This window comes from Aedes albopictus, chromosome 2 (genome assembly GCF_035046485.1).
Source record: "Aedes albopictus strain Foshan chromosome 2, AalbF5, whole genome shotgun sequence".
NCBI classification, from domain to species: Eukaryota; Metazoa; Arthropoda; class Insecta; order Diptera; family Culicidae; genus Aedes; species Aedes albopictus.
In genome coordinates, this window is record NC_085137.1 from 285,290,067 (window position 1) to 285,310,636 (window position 20,570).

Sequence of the window (20,570 nt, forward strand, 5' to 3'; positions counted from 1 at the left end):
CGAAATAGTGCTAAATTGGCCCTACCACCACTATTGGTACTACCTCCACTAAGGGAGCTTTTACCCTAATTACCTGGTGGATTCCTCGGGGAAAATCCTGGAAGAACTCCGGGAGAAGTTCCTCTGGGATTTTTTGGAGGAACCCGTGGAGGAATCCCTGGAGGAACTCAGGGAACAATCCCTGGAGGAATTTCAGGAGTAATTTCTGAAGGAATTTCTGAAGCAACTTTTGGTGGAATTTATGGAGGAATTCCTTAAGAAATTTTGGAGAAATGTATGGAGGAACTCTTGGAAGAATTTCTGAAGGAATTGCTAGAGGACAATCTGGAGGAAGTTTTGAAGAATTTCTGGAGAAATTTATGGATGAATCAATGGAGGAATTTCTGAATGAAGAAATTCCTTAATGAGTTTCGGTAGAAATTCCTTTTGTAATTTTAAGATTTTCATAGAGGAAATCTGGAATTATGGCAGAAACCCATAGGAGATTTTTTGGAATAATACCTGAAAGAATCTTTGGAGAAATTCCTGGGAGAATCCCTGTAGGAATTCATGGAGATTTTTCTGGAGGAATTCCGGAAGGATTTTTTGAGAAAGTTAAGAAGTTACTGGAGGAATACCTGAAAGAGTTTTAAGAAGAATTTCTGGAGAAATATTTAAGGCTTTTTAGAGGGATTCCTGGAGGAATGTATGGAGGAATGTATAGAGGAATTCCCCAAGGAATTTCTGAAGGAATTTTTAGAGGATTTTTTGATGAATTTCTGAAAAAAATCATGAATGAGTAGAAATACCTTAAGAAATTCCTGCAAGAATTCATGCAGGAATCACTGAAAAAATTGCACAAGGAATTCCTGGAAGCGTTCTGGGCGAAATTTGTGCATGAAATCCACGAAGTGGAGAAAATCTTGGAGAAATTTCTGATGGATTTTTTTGAGAAATTCGTGGTGGAATTCTGGGAAGAATTTCTGGAGGAATTCTTTGAGGAATTTTTGGAGAAATTTTGAGACTTCCTAGAGGAATATCTGGAGGATATCTCGAGGAATTTCTGAAGATATACATGAATCCCTGGATGAATTTATAATGAAATTTCTGGTTTAGCTCTCGGAGGAATCCATGGAGGAATTCCTGAAGAAATTTCTCGAGGAATTCCTGGAGTAATTCCTGGAAGAGTTCCTGGAGTGATTTCTGGAGGATTTCCTGAAGGAATTTTTGGAGGAGTTTATGGAGAAATTTCCAGGACGAATTCCTGGAGGAATATTTGGAGGAATTTCTGGCAGACTTTCTAGAGCTATTTCTAGAGGGTTTTCTGGAAGGATACCTGGAGGAATTTCTGGAGTAATCCCTGTAGGAATTTCTAGAGGAACTTCTGGAGGAATTCCTTAAGGAATTTTTGGAGGAGTTTATGGAGGAATTTCTTGATGAGTTCCTGAAGAAGTTCCTGATCAAATTCCTGGAAAAAATCTTGAAGGAATTCCTGGAAAGTTCCAGGAACAATTTCTTTATGATTTTCTGGTAGAATCCATTAAGAAATCCTGTGGGCTTCGTGGCTGAGCGATTAGCGACGTAAGTCGTTTAGGTGTCTTGTAGGCCTCGGAAAGTGGGTTCGATTCCCGCTCCAGTCGGGGAAAACTTTTCGTCGAACGGAAAATACTCCACTGGGCAACTGGGTGTTATATGTATTGTCCGTTTTCGAGTGTTAGTAATGTTCAGTCTGTAGAGGCCGCCAGGTCGAAGACGATGTAAGGACTGTATCGGAAATTAACTATAAACGTTCACAATTGCCTGAAAAATAATCTGTTCGAAATAAACATAACTTTATTTTTGGAGATACTATATAAATCTCTTAAATAAAGAATGGCAGTTCTGATTTTCAAAAAATAATCATTTAACTTGGTCTTTTATCTCAAAGATTGCACATATGTTTTTTAAATTTTGGACACCTCCTAAAAATTTAAAATTGCGAAAACTGTGGGAAAATATTTATTTTTTTCACTTATTTTTGCGCAAATATATTCTTTTCCAGAATGCTCATGATATAGGAAAATTATTTTTATCAAGAAAAATTTCCTCCGCAGTTCAGGGCAATTCTTAAAAATGAAAAAAGGTCATTTTTCGAGGAACTCTTTTTTATGAGTCTTCAAAGAACGATTACGCAAATAAAAAATACATAAAGTTGAAAATTTGCATTTTTTTTTCGATTGGGTATGTATTTAAATCTATTGAAGAGGTAGTTTTGCCAGAGAACGGAGTTTTATAACCTCTAAAGATATTTAAAACAGAGCGTCAAAGTTCGACCAAAAAGTAGGTGTTTATTTGGGATAGACCATATTCTTAATGTTGAAGGTTTTTCTATCCAAAAAAGGATTTTAACAGTCGGTTTTGAGTGATATGTTATGTGTACATAACTGCTAGTAATAATCAATATTTTCCAGATTTTTCCCCCGTACAATTTTTTTCGCTGGAGATGTTTGAAACGTTAAAAAAATGAAAATTAAAATGCTGTTTGTACAGATTGTTATTTTATGTGGTATACTCATAGAGCCATATTTTCAATAATACTAAAAATTTACCAAATTTTTTCAAGCTGTTCTAAACTTAACTATATTGTGAAGATTTCATAGAAGAACCGGAATGAAAAGACCAACCGTGCGTCGAGATAGAGCATTTTGAATGTTTATAGTTAATTTCCGATACAGTCCTTAATTGTCTTTTTAAAATCTTGGAGGAATTCCGCCAGAAATTCCAAGAGGAATTTCTGGAGAAATCCCTAGAAAATTGCTAGAGGGACTTATGAAGACACCCCTGGTAAAATCCCTGGATGCATCCCGGGGAAATTTCTGGAGGAAGAATCTCTGTAGATTTCAACAAGGATTCCGATAGAAAATTTCTATCCAGGAATTTTGACTCAATATTTACTTCTAGCATCGCAATTGCCCAAGATTAAAAATCTTACACAACGACATTTTCTTTTGTATAATCAATATTTTTTACTATTTCTTCCATTTTTTATGATACATTTATCAAATTTCCAAAGGGTCGAGATAATGACTTCATATTAAAGTTCCGCATAGCCTTGAAATCATCACCATTCGAAGCATCCTCCAAAATCCCAATATTAAGTACTTGTTGATGTTATTACCCAGTATGTTGAAACCTCTTCTTGGGAATTCATATTGCGTGTAACACCATGATTCTTTTTTGCACCACCATTTTGACAATCCCCCCCCCCCCTTAAGAAAGATTCCTGCGCACGCTAGTGTGGGCGACTTCAACGTGCATATTTATTGCATATAACGGCTTTCTTGGGAAGCTGACTAGACTGATTAAAGCAACGATGGTGTGCAAAACTGCGTAAGGGTTTCGGGTGAACTATCCAGTTCATTCGAATCTCGCCGGGGACTGAGACAAGACTCTCATGCCTACTCTTCAACATCGCTCTGGAAGGTGTGATGCGACGAGCCGGGCTCAACAGCCGGGGAACGATTTTAACAAAATCCGGTCAATTTGTGTGCTTTGTGGACGACATGGACATTATTGCCAGAACATTTGGAACGGTAGCAGAGCTGTACACCCGCTTGAAACGCGAGGCAGCAAAGGTTGGACTGGTGGTGAATGCCTCAAAAACAAAGTACATGCTGGTAGGCGGAACCGATCACGACCGGATCCGTCTGGGTAGTAGTGTTACGAGAGACGGGGATACTTTCGAGGTGGTGGAGGAACTCGTCTACCTCGGATCCTTACTGACGGCTGACAACAACGTGAGCCGTGAAATTTGGAGGCGCATCATCAGCGGAAGTTGGGCCTACTACGGGCTCCAGAAGAAACTGCGGTCGAAAAAGATTCACCCAAGCACCAAATGCACCATCTACAAAACGCTAATAAGACCTCTACGGGCACGAGACATGGACCATGCTCGAGGAAGACCTGCAAGCACTCGGAGTTTTCGAGCGACGCGTGCTAAGGACGATCTTCGGCGGTGTGCAAGAGAACGGTGTGTGGCGGAGAAGGATGAACCATGAGCTCGCCGTACTCTACGGTGAACCCAGCATCCAAAAGGTGGCCAAAGCCGGAAGGATACGGTGGGCAGGACATGTTGCAAGAATGCCGGACAACAAACTTGCAAAGCTGGTGTTTGCAACTGATCCGGTTGGCACAAGAAGGCGTGGAGCGCAGAGAGCACGATCGATGGGTGGACCAGGTGGAGCGTGATTTGGCGAGCATTGGGCGCGACCGAGGATGAAGAACGGCAGCCACGAACCGAGTATTGTGGCGTACTATTGTTGATTATGTCTTGTCTTAAATGTGATGTGGAACAAATAAATGTATGCATATCCGTGAGCTATATGTCTTTTTTTTTAATTTTAACAAAACAGAAATAGAATCACCGAACCAATCGTTCAATGGTAGAAATTATATCAACATTTTACGGGAATTTTGAATAACAATTTTGAAACACATCCATTCCTATTGTTGCAGTGTTTTCTGCTGTGATGCTTATTATCAGAAACAGTCTGAACTTGCTATCAGCCACTCTGCAGCAAATCACATTTGATCTACGTTCCTGTATTACTATATTACTTCTCTTAATCATTATTGAATGCACAGCTATGTTACCGGAATAAGGCTTATTAATAATTTATTCAATACTGATTTCATTATCAATCAATAGTATACCGACTGCTTACTACCCCAAGCTCAGCGCCGATCGAAGAGACAATCAAAGAGGTAGTTTTCGTGTGTCATGCAATGATGGAGGTTCCTTCCCACTGGCGGGGACTTTTACCGTAACCCGTTGAGTACTACTTAGCTGCGTACTGCCGTTTAGAAAAACTCTTGCCCCATTTTCATCTAATGGATTGTCTCACTGTGCGGTCCCAATGGGGTAGACCAATACAGGTCAATTCAACTTGATTGATGACTCAGTTACGCCGCCTTCGGTGATCAAAAATGGCAACAATTCATTTGTTAGAGTGAACGGAAGAAAGTTATTGATTTTGGAAATGTTGCTTCAAATTCAGAGCTACTGCGTTTTATTATATAACAATCACTTTATGAATAAGATTGATCATTTAAAATTCTACATTAAGAAAATAATGATTTTTTTATCAAACAACATGATCTACAAACTTGATCATGTCTGTATGTATATTGTATGCAGAAAGAAAAACTCCAACAACTCCAATCATCTGTAAATCATAACATTCAATAACCTAGTTTTCTTATCTATCGTGATATTAAAATCTATACCGCTTGCCTTGTACGATAGTTTCATTGCGGGCTATGCGTAATAACACCCTGTCAATCCCATCCACGAAAAACAAGGTATTTCCATTACCTGCCTTCCCACGCATAGCACCTGAAACAATCATGTGAGGATATGGTTAAATCCATACCGGGTCCGTACGGGCCATCGGACATAAGCCGGGGCGGCGAACGAACCAAAGCTTCAAATTACGGTGATATGTTTCTAGCCGGTTGAGATAACGATACAAATTGAACAGCTCATACATCTTTAGTGACAGCTCGCGGCAGTTCACCGTTTGTAGTTTTGGCTCACACATAGACTCTCGTCTACAACAAAACTGACAAAACAGTTTGTAGGATTAACTTTTCAACGTGTAAACCCACCCTTTCCAATTATAAATGTAATCCTACACATGCTCCATGATAAGTTCTACTGGATGGCTGAATCAACAAAACTGTTTCGTGGGATCCCTTTACCGGTATTTACTCAACACTGGTAGAATCTCGATCTGTATGTGTCTCTGAATGCGTTGTAACTCTGTATGCTGATTAATTGATAAGATAAGGGTACCCTGAAGGAACCCTTAATTGTGAAACTATACAAAATTTTTCGGATATTAATTGTTTTCTTACCTCGTTAAAATACTTGTGGTAGGATATCGCGCCACTTGGGCGGTGGCTTCTATATTCGTCTGTTTGCCACTATAACTCAGTCAATTTTTAACCAGTTGACTTGAAATGTTGTACACGGGTAGATACTATACCTATCTCACCGCATTCCAAAAATTGTGTCAATTGGTTCAAATTTGACTAAGTTATAGCGGAAAATAGACGAAAATAGAAGCCACCGTTCAAGTGGCGCGATTCCCTGTGTTCTATTTTTTGGAACTCATTTTTCGGTTCGAAAATTTGAAAACATACAAATGGTTCATACTTTCGCCGAATATTTTCGGCGATAATTCTCTATCCCTCTATGACCTGCAGTAGACTAGATTGTTCGATTGAAATACAAATAGGGGAAATTACCTATTCTCGGCCGTTTTATTCTCTTCGTCTAAGGGGGTTTTGAAACCTATTAAACTCAGAGTTGGTCTCAAATCCTTCCCAACTAAGCTGAATTATATAGGGTATCGCGCTACTTGGGCGGTGGTTTTCTTCGTCTGTTATTTTCGTCTGTTTTCCACTGTAACTCGGTCAATTTTAAACCGATTGACTTGAAATTTTGTATACGGGTAGATACTATACCTATCTCACCGCATTCCAAGAATTGTGTCAATTGGTTCAAGATTGACTGAGTTATAGTGGAAAACAGACGAATATAGAAGCCACCGCCCAAGTAGCGCGATTCCCTAGCCAAGTTTCAGGCAATTTGGCTGACAAAAATCCCCCATGGCGAAGAGAACAAAACTGCCGATAATACCCATTGTCACCCTATGAGGTATTATTCTACAACTACCTATGAGTCAATTCCAGCGCAAAATAAGAATGTACCGTCGTTGGGGGTGACAATGGGTTAGAGGGGCGAGATTGGGTCAAAACATTATCTAAAATATCTCATCAAATATTGCGAATATCAAACCAAACATTTTGTGGTGTCATCATTGTGGTTGTGGTGAGAATGGGTCCCTCACTCCCTCGAAGTGGTGAGAATGGTTTAATTTTTAAATACTTGTTTATTTCAGGAAAACTTACGAACTTCTAATATTTTTTCATCATTTTTGCATGCATTACTAAAGATCACATTCCAGTGATCAAAAATCTTTTTCATGTAAAGAAGCAAAAATTATTGAACAATGAATGTGGAGGTATGCATTTTTTGACCAATTCTCATCCCCAATGATGGTATTTGAAAAATGTGTTATGGCTAGCTAGATGGGCGAAACATCCCTTAGTGCGATGAGATAACTCACAACTTTCAAGCGCATCACTTCATCTGTCTCTCTTGCCGCTTTGGCAGCATCCATTTATTACGTAACGCTTAAATGAAACTCCTATAATTTTGGAATGACCGTAACGCCTGGCCACACCACCACCAACCTCATCCAAAAGTGATACATACGTAATTTGTAGACGGCGCCTTTCTTCGATACAACGACGTTGTATCAGCTCTCGCCTTCTTGATCTTTGCACTTTTGTCGATCTTGGAGCCGACATCGGCCACCTTTTGGCTACCAAGATATTAGAAACATTCAATATTCTCCGCTGCTTGCCTATAGCATAAAACTGGAAGGGTTGACCGTGTTTACATCTAACGATTTGGTCTTGTTGACGTTGATGGAAAGACCTGTCACCGAAGAACGGTTGGCAGGATCATCGAGCTTGCTCTGCATATCAGAGCACCGTTGAGCTAGGAGAGCAACGTCATCAGCCAATTCGAAGTCATTTAGGTGCACGATTTGGTTCACGATCAATCGCATCTACCAGGATCTCGTCGGTTACGATGAAGAAGAGTAGCGGTGATAGAATACATCCTTGTCTTACTCCAGCATCGACACGGATGGGATCGGTTACGACACCGTTGTGTAGTACTCTGCGCGAAATGCCCTGTACTCCCAACAAACATTTTTGCTGTACAAGAGTGGAACAAACCAATCTTAAGCAAACTTTAGCTTAAGAAACTGTTATTCAGCTAGTTCTGTTTCTTGGGCTGTGCTTCTATAAGGCCGATGATTTTCTCAGGCACAACCAAGGCGAAACTGGACACATTTTCTCATTTTTTTGGTTTTTGATTTTTTATTAAATAACGAAGCAATATTTTTAAAATCGGTTTTCATACACAGTTAGAGGAAGGATATAGCTAACTCCTGGAATTTTTTAAGGTGTAAAACTTTTACCAATTTTTCAAAAACCATATTTTATTGGAATTTTATTCAAAAATGGTTTCCTTTAGAGTGAAAAACATTTTCCACCTGAAAAAAAAAAAATCAGGAGATTTCCTTCCTCTAATTGTGTACGAAAACCGATTTTGGAAATATTGCTTCTTTATTCAATAAAAAATCAAAAACCAAAAAGTAAGGAAATGCTTCCAGTTTTGCCTTAACCCTTCAGCGCGCGCGCTGTTGTAAAAAATACAACACTACCAAAAAACCTCGCTTTTCGTATGCAGCGCGAGCGCGGTGCAGTTGCGGTTGTTTGATGGCGCGCGCGCTGGAAGGTTAAGGTTGAAGGATTCGTCATTGATATCATCGTCATCATTGAAATTTCGGAAGCAGTTTGTAAATTCTCTTCCAAAACATAAGTGTTTATAGTGAAAATGTATTCACTGCATTCCATATTCCATGTGCAATACAGTGAATACATTTTCATGAAGAAAATGTGTGTTTGTAACGAGAAAACTGATTTCGAAATTTCAATGATGACGATGATATCAATGATGAATTCTCCATCCTTGAGGGTCTGAGGACATCCCACATGTATTCGTGATTGAGGCGGTCGGAAGCTTTTTCGTAATCAATGAACAACAGGTAGAGATACTTTGCATGCAGTCAGGTCACCCTTTTTGGGTACCGTGATTTCGGGTGAAATTGATCAGTGGGATGAGATTGATCAACGTTGGGGCAGTTTTCGTTTGTCAAGAATAAAACTTTGAACTTAAAACAATTTGTTGAAAATGACCATCACCTGGCTCAAGGGATATTAAATGATGAGTCACATATTTCTGTATTTAATTTGATATTTTCCGAAACTGCGTGTTTGGCGAATTTCAAAGGCACTTTCAAACTTTTGTTATCGTAGCTGTATCGCACATGGAATAAATATTCGAATGAATGTTTATAGCTGCCAAGTGTTCGCTAAACCCGATTTCGTCATCAAAAGTTCTATAAATATGGATATTTTGCATAAAAATTGTACTTTTGCCAAAGTAATGACTTGTTTAGTATAAAAATTGTATACTTTCAGGCGTTTTCTTTAGATTTAATAAACTTCAAATTTAAATAATTAAGAATTTACTAGACTTTACAAAACTTTTCGCATTATAGGGTGGTTATTTCAGATGGAAAATTTATTTTCAGCACTTACAAAGACATTCCACTGACTGATCAATTTCACCCCGAAACTAAAATTTCTGATTTTTTATTTTAAATGATATTTATTGCAATAAAATGATTTGCAGTAAAATTTTCAACCTCGTTGACTGATGAAACTCGTGGTCGCACTTGTTTTAATGCATTGAGTTTGATCATATCGACAACTATTTAAAAATTAGAAGCCAAAAACTGTGAAAAGTGATCAATTTCACCGAAATCACGGTACCTTTATTAAGACGCCTTGCATCCAGTCGGCCGGAAATATCGCGGTTTACCATATGTTGCAGAATAATTGATGCAGCAATGCCTTTTATTGTAAAAAAAAGTCATATTGCCCCTCTCTTTCAATACTTAAAAAAGGCAACAAAACTGACGGACGGGTGAACCGATCAGGATGACTTATGCAGGGTTTGATTCGTATTCATGGTGGCTGTGTTTATATGCAGAAAAAAGTACAAAAACCATTTGAAATAGTATGAAAATTGTGAAAATACTGATTTTTGATGAGCCGGGAACAAATTCAGCGTGATCAAAATTAAATCAATCTAGAGTGCGTTGCTGCGATGACCTTAACAGTTGTCAAACCACCGCAGCTTGGCAAGACAAAGTTTGCCGGGACAGCTAGTATTAAATAAAATTGTAAAAGTTTCTAATACTTGCGCAATCAGCTGGATTTCGGCAAAACATTTTCAGAATCTTGGCAATAGAATATTCTTATTACATAGATATTGGCGAAATATATAAAAAAGAGCAAAATTGCGGAAATATGTATGTAGTTTTTTTTACGACGATAATGGTACCGCGTAAAAAAAAACCGCGTTATTTCAAAAAACGTCGTAAAAAAGTTAAGTCACGTTAGATGTGATCCTGACTATTTTAAGCGTGTTTTAAAAAAAAACTCGGTTTTTTACGACGTTTTTTTTGAAATTACGCGGTTTTTTTACGCAGTACCGCGTAAAAAAAACCGCGTAAAAAACGCGTAAAAAAAACTTCAGTGTATAAACAAAATAATTAGGTTTTCGTTAGGTCACAAAGATTGAATTGATCGACCCACGGGGCTCTGATCGATTTCATTCTACGGATGGCTGTTTCTATCTCTTGCAATGATGGAGCTTCGGTGTTGCTACGGATAACTCTGGCGAATCATGCTGAGGTGTTGATAGCATGGCCGACACTTGAAAAAGGTTTCTAAAGTGCTAGAACCGGCGTTTCAACTGGAGTGGTCAGCCGCACACTTAAGGACAGACTTGTTAGAATCCTAAAATGGCCCCCACAATGGCCGACTTTGTCACGATTTCGAGCGCACAAATCTCTTCGTAAACAAAACCAGCACACTTGAGCTTCTTATTTTAAGCTTATTATTTATTTCTTTATTTCGTCAATCCAACGTAGACTAGTACATAGACATAAACATATACATACATTTTGTTTTCTATTTCTTATGAATGCATTTTATTATTTTTTATAGGTGTCTTAAAAGTGGTTCGTTCAAACTGTGCGTGTCTATTTCTGTTGTTATTGAAATATTGTTTCAGATTATGCCGAGACATTGTAAAGTCAATCATTTGATTAATTGGTCCAAATTTAGCGTAATCCGTCCGATTATAACAAATTTTAAAAGGTGTTCGACTACGAAGCAGCCGTGTAGGCGCATAGAAATTCAATTTAGATAAAATTTCAGATGAGTTAATTCGTTGCGAAATAATATCATTTACAAATGAGATCATGGCGATCTCACGACGCTCTTTTAATGTCTGAATGTTTATAAGCATGCAGCGTGCTTCATATGATGGAAGAGGAAATACTGTCCAACCTAGTTTCCGAAGAGCATATAATAGGAATTGTTTTTGTACTGATTCTATCCAGTCGATATGCGTTATTCTGAAAGGGGACCAGACAAAATTGTAGCTGAAGCGTTTTATAAACCCAAGCATATTATTTGCTCTATGGATGATCGTATTGTAATGGTCTGTGAAAGTTAGTTCAGAATCCAAAATAACTCCTAGATCCCTAACTCTTTCACATGTTTCTACTTCTTGGTTTCCTAGAGTAATTGCGCTAGTGGGTGTTCTTAGTTTTCTGCTAAAAGTTATTAAATTACACTTTTTAACATTCAGCTACAATAAGCTTTTTGAGCACCATTTGTGAAAAATATGAATTTCCTTCTGAAATATACTTATATCTTGGTTATTCCTGACTTCCAAAAAGAGCTTCATGTCATCAGCATAAATAAGTAATTTGACTTTTTCAAGAATGAAGGAAATGTCATTTACGTACAGTATGAATAAAAGGGGACCTAGATGGGAACCTCGAGGAACTCCAGATGTGACTTGAATTGGATTAGATTGTTTTCCATTGAGCAAGAACAGAATAATAAAATGCACTGTAGTTTGAAGCTTGCTTCTTGAGATTTGTGCGCCTGAAGTTCTGGTGCACTGTTGAAGCGAGATTTCAAGAAGTTTGTCCTTAATTTAGAATTCCGAAGCTTGGTTCAATAATGCCGAGATTTGCATAGCCGAAAAGTCAGCAAGTTGTTTTCATGAGATCTCAGGTAATAAATGCCGAGAATCAGCATATCACGGTTCGTTACCAAGCAACCAACCAATTTGTTAGCTGAGTCTCGGTTAAAATTGAGAAACCGAGATTCGCACAACCGAGCTCGGGAAATAAAACTAAGTGTGAGGGTCGGTCAATAACTGTGCAGACGTGTCTTTCACAGGCATCATAGCATTCATCTTAGTCTAACTAAGGCGACGTGAAACATCGTGGAGAGGACGCATGCCGCTGGTGTTTGCGGCTTTCTCAACTTCGTCGCCTAAGGAGTTCACAATCAACCATTGGTGGCCGCATTACAGCTGTGCTTGACTAGCATAGTTTGAAACAACTGACTATGTTACAGTATGCAGTAGACGTGCAACCAACTCATCCTGCATAGTATTCACAAAAATATTCATGAAGATAGGTCTAAAACAACTCATTATTGATGAAGAGCTGGTCCAGATCAATTGAGCTATCAAATATTTGCTTTGTGAACGGAATCATTTCCTGTCCATCAGAAATAATGTTGAGTGTTTCAATCATGCATCTATATAGCAATCCTATTATATGAAATAAAATATTAAATTCCGGAGAGAGCTCGCGAGCCGTCATTCCATTAAACAGCTTTTAACAATTGGGCCAACTGAAACATAAACTCACATAAATAATAAATACTGATGCCATGTCGCCTCTGTAGCACGCATTACGACGGTTACTATAGCTACGTTCACGTAAACAAAAACATCCAAGAAACAGCGAATGAAGTTTTAGAATCACATATCAAACTTTCTGAAACATAAACTTTTACACAAACAAACATTTCCTCAGACTGCTGACTGACTGCTCAGAAACGGACCAAACTGTTGCTTTGCGTGTCGTTTCTGAGACGAGGAATATACCTATGTATCGGATAGAAAGTGAAAAAATACTACGGATTAATTAAAGCTACGGTCGGTCGATGGGTCTCGTTCTTTTCAGCATTGCGTGCTCACGGCACACGTTTCATTGATATTGTGACCGTTATCCATTTCACATGACTTTCCTCCTGCTCCGGTGGAAACAGTTCTGCCTTAGAGTGATTTCGAGCACGAAAATGGGGAAAAAACGGATGATACAAACTGGTTGGGAAATTTATCGCACATGGCAGAACCACAAACGATGAATTTCTCGTCGAGCGTGCCTCCTCGTGCCGTACCGCAATTTGAGCATGTCAGCTGTATTTTCTCCTGCTGAAATTGGCCGTCACCTTTGGCAGCATTCGAAGCATGTAATAGAATTCAACGAACTCGAGAGTGTGCTTCAAATAACAAAACAGTAGAGTTTCCTTCTTTCAACACCGTATTGTAGGTACACACACAGCTTTCTTGCCTTTTGCAAACTGCAACCGAAAGGGCACTTTCGGTAAAGAGGATTTTAAAGTTGCCTCTGGTAGGACCGAATGGGAACAAAGTCAGTACAGGTAACCGCCGAAGTGAAAGGCAGAGACCAAGATCAAAGAAGTATCCAGGAATTGGAGACAGGGTCTTCGGAACAAAAATTAGAATATTCTTGTTTGCATAGAGCTTTTAACATTCTATCCTTTATTCATTTATATATTTTTTTAAAGTGCATCTCCTACAAACCATGAACATAACTGTCAATTAGTTTTGGATTTCTAGTAGTAGCCTCAAGTAAATGTTTCTAGTCAAATAGACTAGAAGTCATAAAAGCTGTGTTTGATTCTTTGGCATTCAGATAGTATTGACACAAAATTGTATCAAATTATGATAGAAACTTGTTATTTATAAGGCAAGATTCATATCACATATTGTTGTAATTTTTATCTGATTATAACACAATAAGTTATTTTCTTAAATACACGAGTACACTTTCTGTTACAATTTTAGTTATTTCGCTAATATACATAGTTACTTCAAATATGTTTTTGGAGGGATGTATCATAATAATGGAGCCTGATAGGAAGGTACGATCTTCGGCAAAGTTGTTCAGGACCACGAGTTTCTCCAGGTCATTGAAAATATTGTTCCGAATTTCACCACCACGTGGCACTAGTTTAAATAGTTACTTCCGGTGAGACTTTGGTGGGTTATATCATAAGAGTGAAGCCAGATAGGATGGTACGATCTTCGGCAAAGTTGTTCAGGACAACAAGTTCTTCCAGATCATGAAGAACATAGTTCCGAATTTCATCACTACGTGGCGCTAGTATACATAGTTATTTCCGGTACGACTTTGGTTAGATATATCACAAGACTGAAGCCAGATGGGCAGGTACGATCTTCAGCAAAGTTGTTCAGGACTACGAGTACTTCCAGGTCATGAAGAGCATAGTTCCGAATTTCACCACCACGTGGCGCTAGTGTTAATATTTATCTCCGGTACGACTAGGTTGAGATATATCACAGGAATGGAGCCAGATAGGATGGTACGATCTTCGGCAAAGTTGTTCAGGACTACAAGTTCTTCCAGATCATGAAGAGCATAGTTCCGAATTTCATCACTACGTGGCGGTAGTATACATAGTTACTTCCGGTACAACTTTGGAGTATAGCACGAAATTGAAGCCAAATAGGAAGGTACGATCTTCAACATAGTTGTTCAGGACTACGAGTACTTCCAGATCATGTAGAAAATAGTTCCGAATTACACCACCACGAGGCGCTAATGTACATAGTTACTTCCGGTACGATTTTGGTGGAGTATAGCACGAGATTGAAGACAGATAGGATGGTACGATCTTCGGAAAAGTTGTTCAGGAATACGAGTAGTTTCTGGTCATGTTGAACATAGTTCCAAATTTCACCACCACGTGGCGCTAGTATACATTGTTACTTCCGGTACGACTTTGGTGGAGTATAGCACGGAATTGAAGCCAGGCAAGAAGGTGCGATCTTTGGAAAAGTTGTTCAGGACTACGAGTAGTTTCTGGTCATGTTGATGATGACTCTTCTGTGACAAGTGTGGTACTTGGGTATTTTCATATGCAATCCTGCAGTTGTTCCTACAAGATTTTTGTCGAGAAATCTTCTAAAACTACTTCTTAAAAAAATTGTAGGAGCTTTCTCGGGATGTTATAAAAATATTACATTCATAATTTTCTTTAAACAACGTTAGAAAAATTCTTCCACAGATTGCTTCTGCTGAGCGAAAAGTTCTCCATGGATTTATTCGGGTATTTGTCCCGGGCTTCTTGAGAAAACTGCTTTTCCGGTATCCTTCAAAAAAATCCAAATTTTCCTAAAAAAAAAATCGAATGTCCACCAAACAGGTAACCCCAAGGTGTCAGGCGACCCGTGCTGAGGGATGAATGGTTGAGGGGGTTTAGAATGGCAGCCTATTTATTGCAACTAAAAATAAATAGAAACGCTCCATAAAGAATCAACATATGATCCATGAAAATGTGCAATGTTACCCATAAATTATTGAAAACGTTCCATACTTTATAAAAAATGTACCGGTAAAACATAAAACTTTCTCATTGAAAGTGAAATTTTGCACCAATAAATAATACTGAAATGCTCCATAATAAAATACAGATGCTCCATAGAAAAATGCAAATGCTCCATAAATAATTAAAATTGTACCCATAGAAAATTGAATATTGCTCCATAGAAAAATTAAATTGCACCATAAAAAATTGAAATTGCACCATAGAAAATAGACAAATGCTCCATAAGTATTATCAAACTGCACCACAGAAAACATGAATTGCTCCATGAAAAATTGAAAATCTTCCATAGATAGCATATTCTCATAATTTAATTCGACAGGGTTGAATTGCTTTACATTGCACTGCTTTAGCGGAGCAAATGTTTAAAGTTATGGAGAATTTTTATTTTTTTTATGGAGCAAATTGTATTTTATGTGGTGCAGTTTGATAATACTTATGGAGTGTTTGTCTATTTTCTATGGTGCAATATCAATTTTTTATGGTGCAATTTAATTTTTCTATGGAGCAATATTCAATTTTCTATGGGTACAATTTTAATTATTTATGGAGCATTTGTATTTTATTATGGAGCATTTCAGTATTATTTATTGGTGCAAAATTTCACTTTTAATGAGAAAATTTTATGTTTCACCGGTACATTTTTTATAAAGTATGGAACGTTTTCAATAATTTATGGGTAACATTGCACATTTTCATGGATCATATGTTCATTCTTTATGGAGCGCTTTTTGATTTTCTATGGAGCATTTGAAAATTGTTATGGTTGCAATAACCTTTTGCCGTTTAGAATATGGGCAATTCTCGCTGAGACCGGCCCACTATTTACACCATGTCTTCAAAAATGTATTTCTGAAAGTAATCGCTAAAAAGTAATGAAAATGCATTTGGCTACTCAAATTGATGGAACCCCCGTTAGTTAGAGCCTAAACAATTTTTGCAGACCCCTCGATTTTGGTCAAATGGTGGCTCATTTAAAGCGTTTTAATTCGATAGTTTCTCCAAAAACCACCTCAAAACGAATTGTTGTTGAAACGAGGACAGATAGAGCTATTATTTACAATAATAAAAAGTTGGGTCGGCCATATTGATTTTGGCTGCCATCTTGGATTTTTATTCCAAAGCATTTTTTTCACCATGATGGCAACCACCGACTTTCAAATCTTTTGCATCAATTGAGAGCTGAGACATTTTCTTCTTCTTTTCTTCTTTCAAAAGTTATCTGCCATTTTGTAAACCATGCCACTTTTGCGCACTGGTGCCGGCCGCTTACAAATGAATCATTGAGAAACAGTCAAAAACGGACACGAACATCCAATTTGCCCAAATTTTGCGGCAGGTGTCATGGAAGCGTAAACTCGGATGCTGTTGCATGTCGTTGCCGGTGCGCATGGAAATGTATGGAGAAAACGTGGAATTAGGCCACAAAACTTCAAATAACTTTTGATAGGAAAAAAGACATGTCTAGTTTTTTAATATGTTAGCTTTCAATTGATTCAGCATCAATCATTTTGAAAATCGGTGGTTGCCATCATGATTAAAAAAATATTTTGGTATAAAAATACAAGATAGCGGCCAAAATCAATATGGCCGACCCAATTTTTTTTATTGTAAATAATAGCTCTATCTTTCCTCGTTTTAACAACAATGAATTAACTACATCGGCTGTTTTCCTATTCTCCGCATCGACCAATGTGGCGCTAGCTTCTATGCGCGAAAAATCGCTAAAAGTAAATCGCAAAAATATTGTATGGCGAATAGCATCTAAAGTCAAATTTATCGAAGTGGAATTCATTATTCGAAAAAATATTTGGTAGTGGTTTGCACAATGGTGACTACTATTATGCCTACCAAATATTTTTTCAGTAAAAGCTTTCTATTTCAAGTAATTCAAGTTTAGATGCTTTTTACCATACAAAATAAAATTGATTTACTCCTGCTGATCAACTGTGGGTGTGCGCCAAGCGAGTAGTCCATTCGTTTTGAGGTGTTTTTTGGAAAAACTTTCAAGTTATAATGGTTTAAATGAGCCACCATATGACCAAAATCGAGGGATCTGCAAAAATTGATGTGGCTCTAACTAACAGGGGGTCCATCAATTTGAGTAACCAAATGCATTTGCCTTACTTCTTTCGCGAGGACTTTCAGAAAATCATCACCTTAAACATTTTTGAAGACAAGGTGTAAATGTAATAAGTGGGCCGGTCTCAGCGAGAGTTACCTATATCCCAAGTAACACACTTGTCACAGAAGAGTCACGGCGGCGCAGGTTTTTGTTGCGCAGAAGTCATTGTGACTTATTTCTATCAAATAAACACATACTTGCTTAAAGTAAGTCACAGTGACTTCTGCGCAACAAAACCCTGCGCCGCCGTGACTCTTCTATGACAAGTGTGTTACTTGGGATGATCGATCTTTAACGGAGCCCGTAGCGTGTGTAGATCACCTTTTTGGGTTGCGTTGCGGTGAAAGATCTACCAAACCGAAATCTAGTTTCGTCCTATTTTTTTTTTAAATTGTGGAATATGTGTTCTGGTAATTCGAGGAATTATAGTATTTAGTCCTTGCTACTGGTGTTTTGGTGACTTCCAAAAATCTGAGGCTAAACTGAATGCAAAGGAAATCAACTTGTTTTAGGGATCCATGTATGTACTAACTCTTCGAAGACTGGAAAGTGCTAGTATGCAAGGAACATTCTACGTCACAATTTTGAGCTATATGTACCTCAATTTAGAGGGCAAAATATGCGATGTTGGGCTTTTTCGACTGCAAGCCATTAAGCTTGTAAATATTTTTTTTTAACCAATTAAAAAATAAATTGATCAAATAACATCTAAATTAACGACTCATGCAAAATATTTCGTTTTACCAAATCGAATTTGAAAGTTTTAAGCGATTTATGTTAGGTACGATATTTCCCATGCAAGTTACCCTCCAAAAGTTGCATGCAAGTTCACATATACTAACATAAAATGCTTGAATCTATCAAATTCCACTTGATATAACGAAATGTTTTGCATGAGTCGTTAATTTAGATGTGAATTGACTAATTTACCCTTTGATTGCCTAAAAAAAAGTTTTCCATGCTAAATGGTTTGGAGTCAAAAAATCCCAAAATCGCATATTTTGCCCTATAAATTGAGGTAAAGATCAAAATTGTGACGTGCTGGAGCAAATCTGAGTCCTGATTCAGATTCAGCGGCCCAAAATCTGTCAGAGACACATAAGTTTGCTCTTGAGACAAAAAAAATGTTGCGCTGTGTATTGGAATGTTCATTCATTTATTTAGTTCACATCAAATTCATGATAGGCCGGAGCAAATATCTATTTCTTCTTTTGTCACTTTGCTCGTTGGCTCGTCAAGGGGGTGGATGATAAATAATAAACGCATTTGCCGAAAAATTACCCAAACAATTAGGCACAATCGTCAAACTCATCGGATTTGTTAAGAAATTTTCTCGACGAATCTAATTTCACTTTATTATTTTAAAATTTCTTTAATAATTTATTTGTTTCCCCCCTCAAAATGTCGAATTCCGACAAAAAATTTCCGAGGGGGGGGGGGGAAATTTGTGTCAGCCTAATACTGAATCAACAATTTGCCGCCATAATACTCGATTTGCAGCTGCAGCTCTCCATCCTCGGTCACGCCCAACACTCGCCAGATCACGCTCCACCTGGTCCGCCCATCGTGCTCTCTGCGCTCCACGCCTTCTTGTACCAACCGGATGGTTAGCAAACACCAACTTTGCAGGGTTGTTGTCCGGCGTTCTTGCAACATGCCCTGCCCATCGTATCCTTCCAGCTTTGGCCACTTTCTGGATACTGTGTTCGCCGTAAAGTGCAGCGAGCTCGTGGTTCATCCTTCTCCGCCACACACCGTTCTCCTGCACACCGCCGAAGATCGTCCTTAGCACCCGTCGCTCGAAAACTCCGAGTGCTTGCAGGTCCTCCTCGAGCATCGTCCATGTCTCGTGTCCGTAGAGAACCACCGGTCTTATTAACGTCTTGTACATGGTACATTTGGTGCGGGGGTGAATCTTTTTTGACCGCAGTTTCTTCTGGAGCCCATAGTAGGCACGACTTCCACTGATGATGCGCCTTCGTATTTCACGGCTCACGTTATTGTCAGCCGTTAGCAAGGAACCGAGGTAGACGAATTCTTCTACCACCTCGAAAGTATCCCCGTCTATCGTAACATTGCTGCCAAGGCTTGTCCTGTCTCGCTCAGTCCCACCTACCAGCATGTACTTTGTCTTAGCCGCATTCACCACCAGTCCAACCTTTGCTGCTTCACGTTTCAGGCGGGTGTACTGTTCTGTCACCGTTCCAAATGTTCTAACAATAATATCCATGTCATCCGCAAAACAGACAAATTGGCTGGATTTCGTGAAGATCGTATCCCGGCTGTTGAGCCCGGCTCGTCGCATAACACCTTCCAGGGCGATGTTGAATAGTAGGCAGGAAAGTACATCACCTTGTCGTAGTCCCCGTCGAGATTCAAATGAACTGGATAGCTCACCCAAAATCCTTACGCTGTTCTGCACACCGTCCATCGTTGCTCTTATCAGTCTAGTCAGCTTCCCGGGAAAGCTGTTCTCGTCCATAATTTTCCATAGCTCTGTGCGGTCGATACTGTCGTATGCCGCTTTAAAGTCGATGAACAGGTGATGCGTTGGGACCTGGTATTCACGGCATTTCTGGAGGATTTGCCGTACGGTGAAGATCTGGTCCGTTGTCGACCGGCCGTCGATGAAGCCGGCTTGGTAACTTCCCACGAACTCATTTACTTTAGGTGAAAGACGACGGAAGATGATCTGGGATAGCACTTTGTAGGCGGCATTCAAAACGGTGATCGCTCGAAAGTTCTCACACATTAACTTGTCGCCTTTCTTGTGGATGGGACAGATTATCCCTTCCTTCCACTCCTCCGGTAGCTGTTCGGTTTCCCAGATCTTGACTACTAACTGGTGCAGACAGGTGGCCAACTTTTCCGGGCCCATCTTGATGAGTTCTGCTGCGATACCGTCCTTACCAGCCGCTTTGTTGTTTTTGAGCTGGTGGATGGCATCCTTAACTTCCCTCAGCGTGGGAGTTGGTTCGTTCCCGTCCTCTGCTGCACCAACATAGTCATTTCCTCCGCTGCCTTGGTCCTTGGTCAGGAGGCTCCCTTCCTTATCCCTGCATATTTCGGCTTGCAGCACGTAACCTTTGCGGGATGCGTTGAGCTTCTGGTAGAACTTGTGTGTTTCTTGTGAACGGCACAGCAGTTCCATTTCCTCGCACTCCGCTTCTTCCAGGCGGCGTTTTTTCTC

The 20,570-nt window shown here is 39.0% G+C and overlaps 1 protein-coding gene across 3 annotated transcripts in view; it reads right to left on the reverse strand.

Moving 5' to 3' along the window:
* The window catches only part of LOC109418473 (uncharacterized), a 226,445-nt gene that overhangs the window by 141,487 nt on the left and 64,388 nt on the right, over nt 1-20,570 (reverse strand). The gene's annotated exons all lie outside the window — the stretch shown is intronic.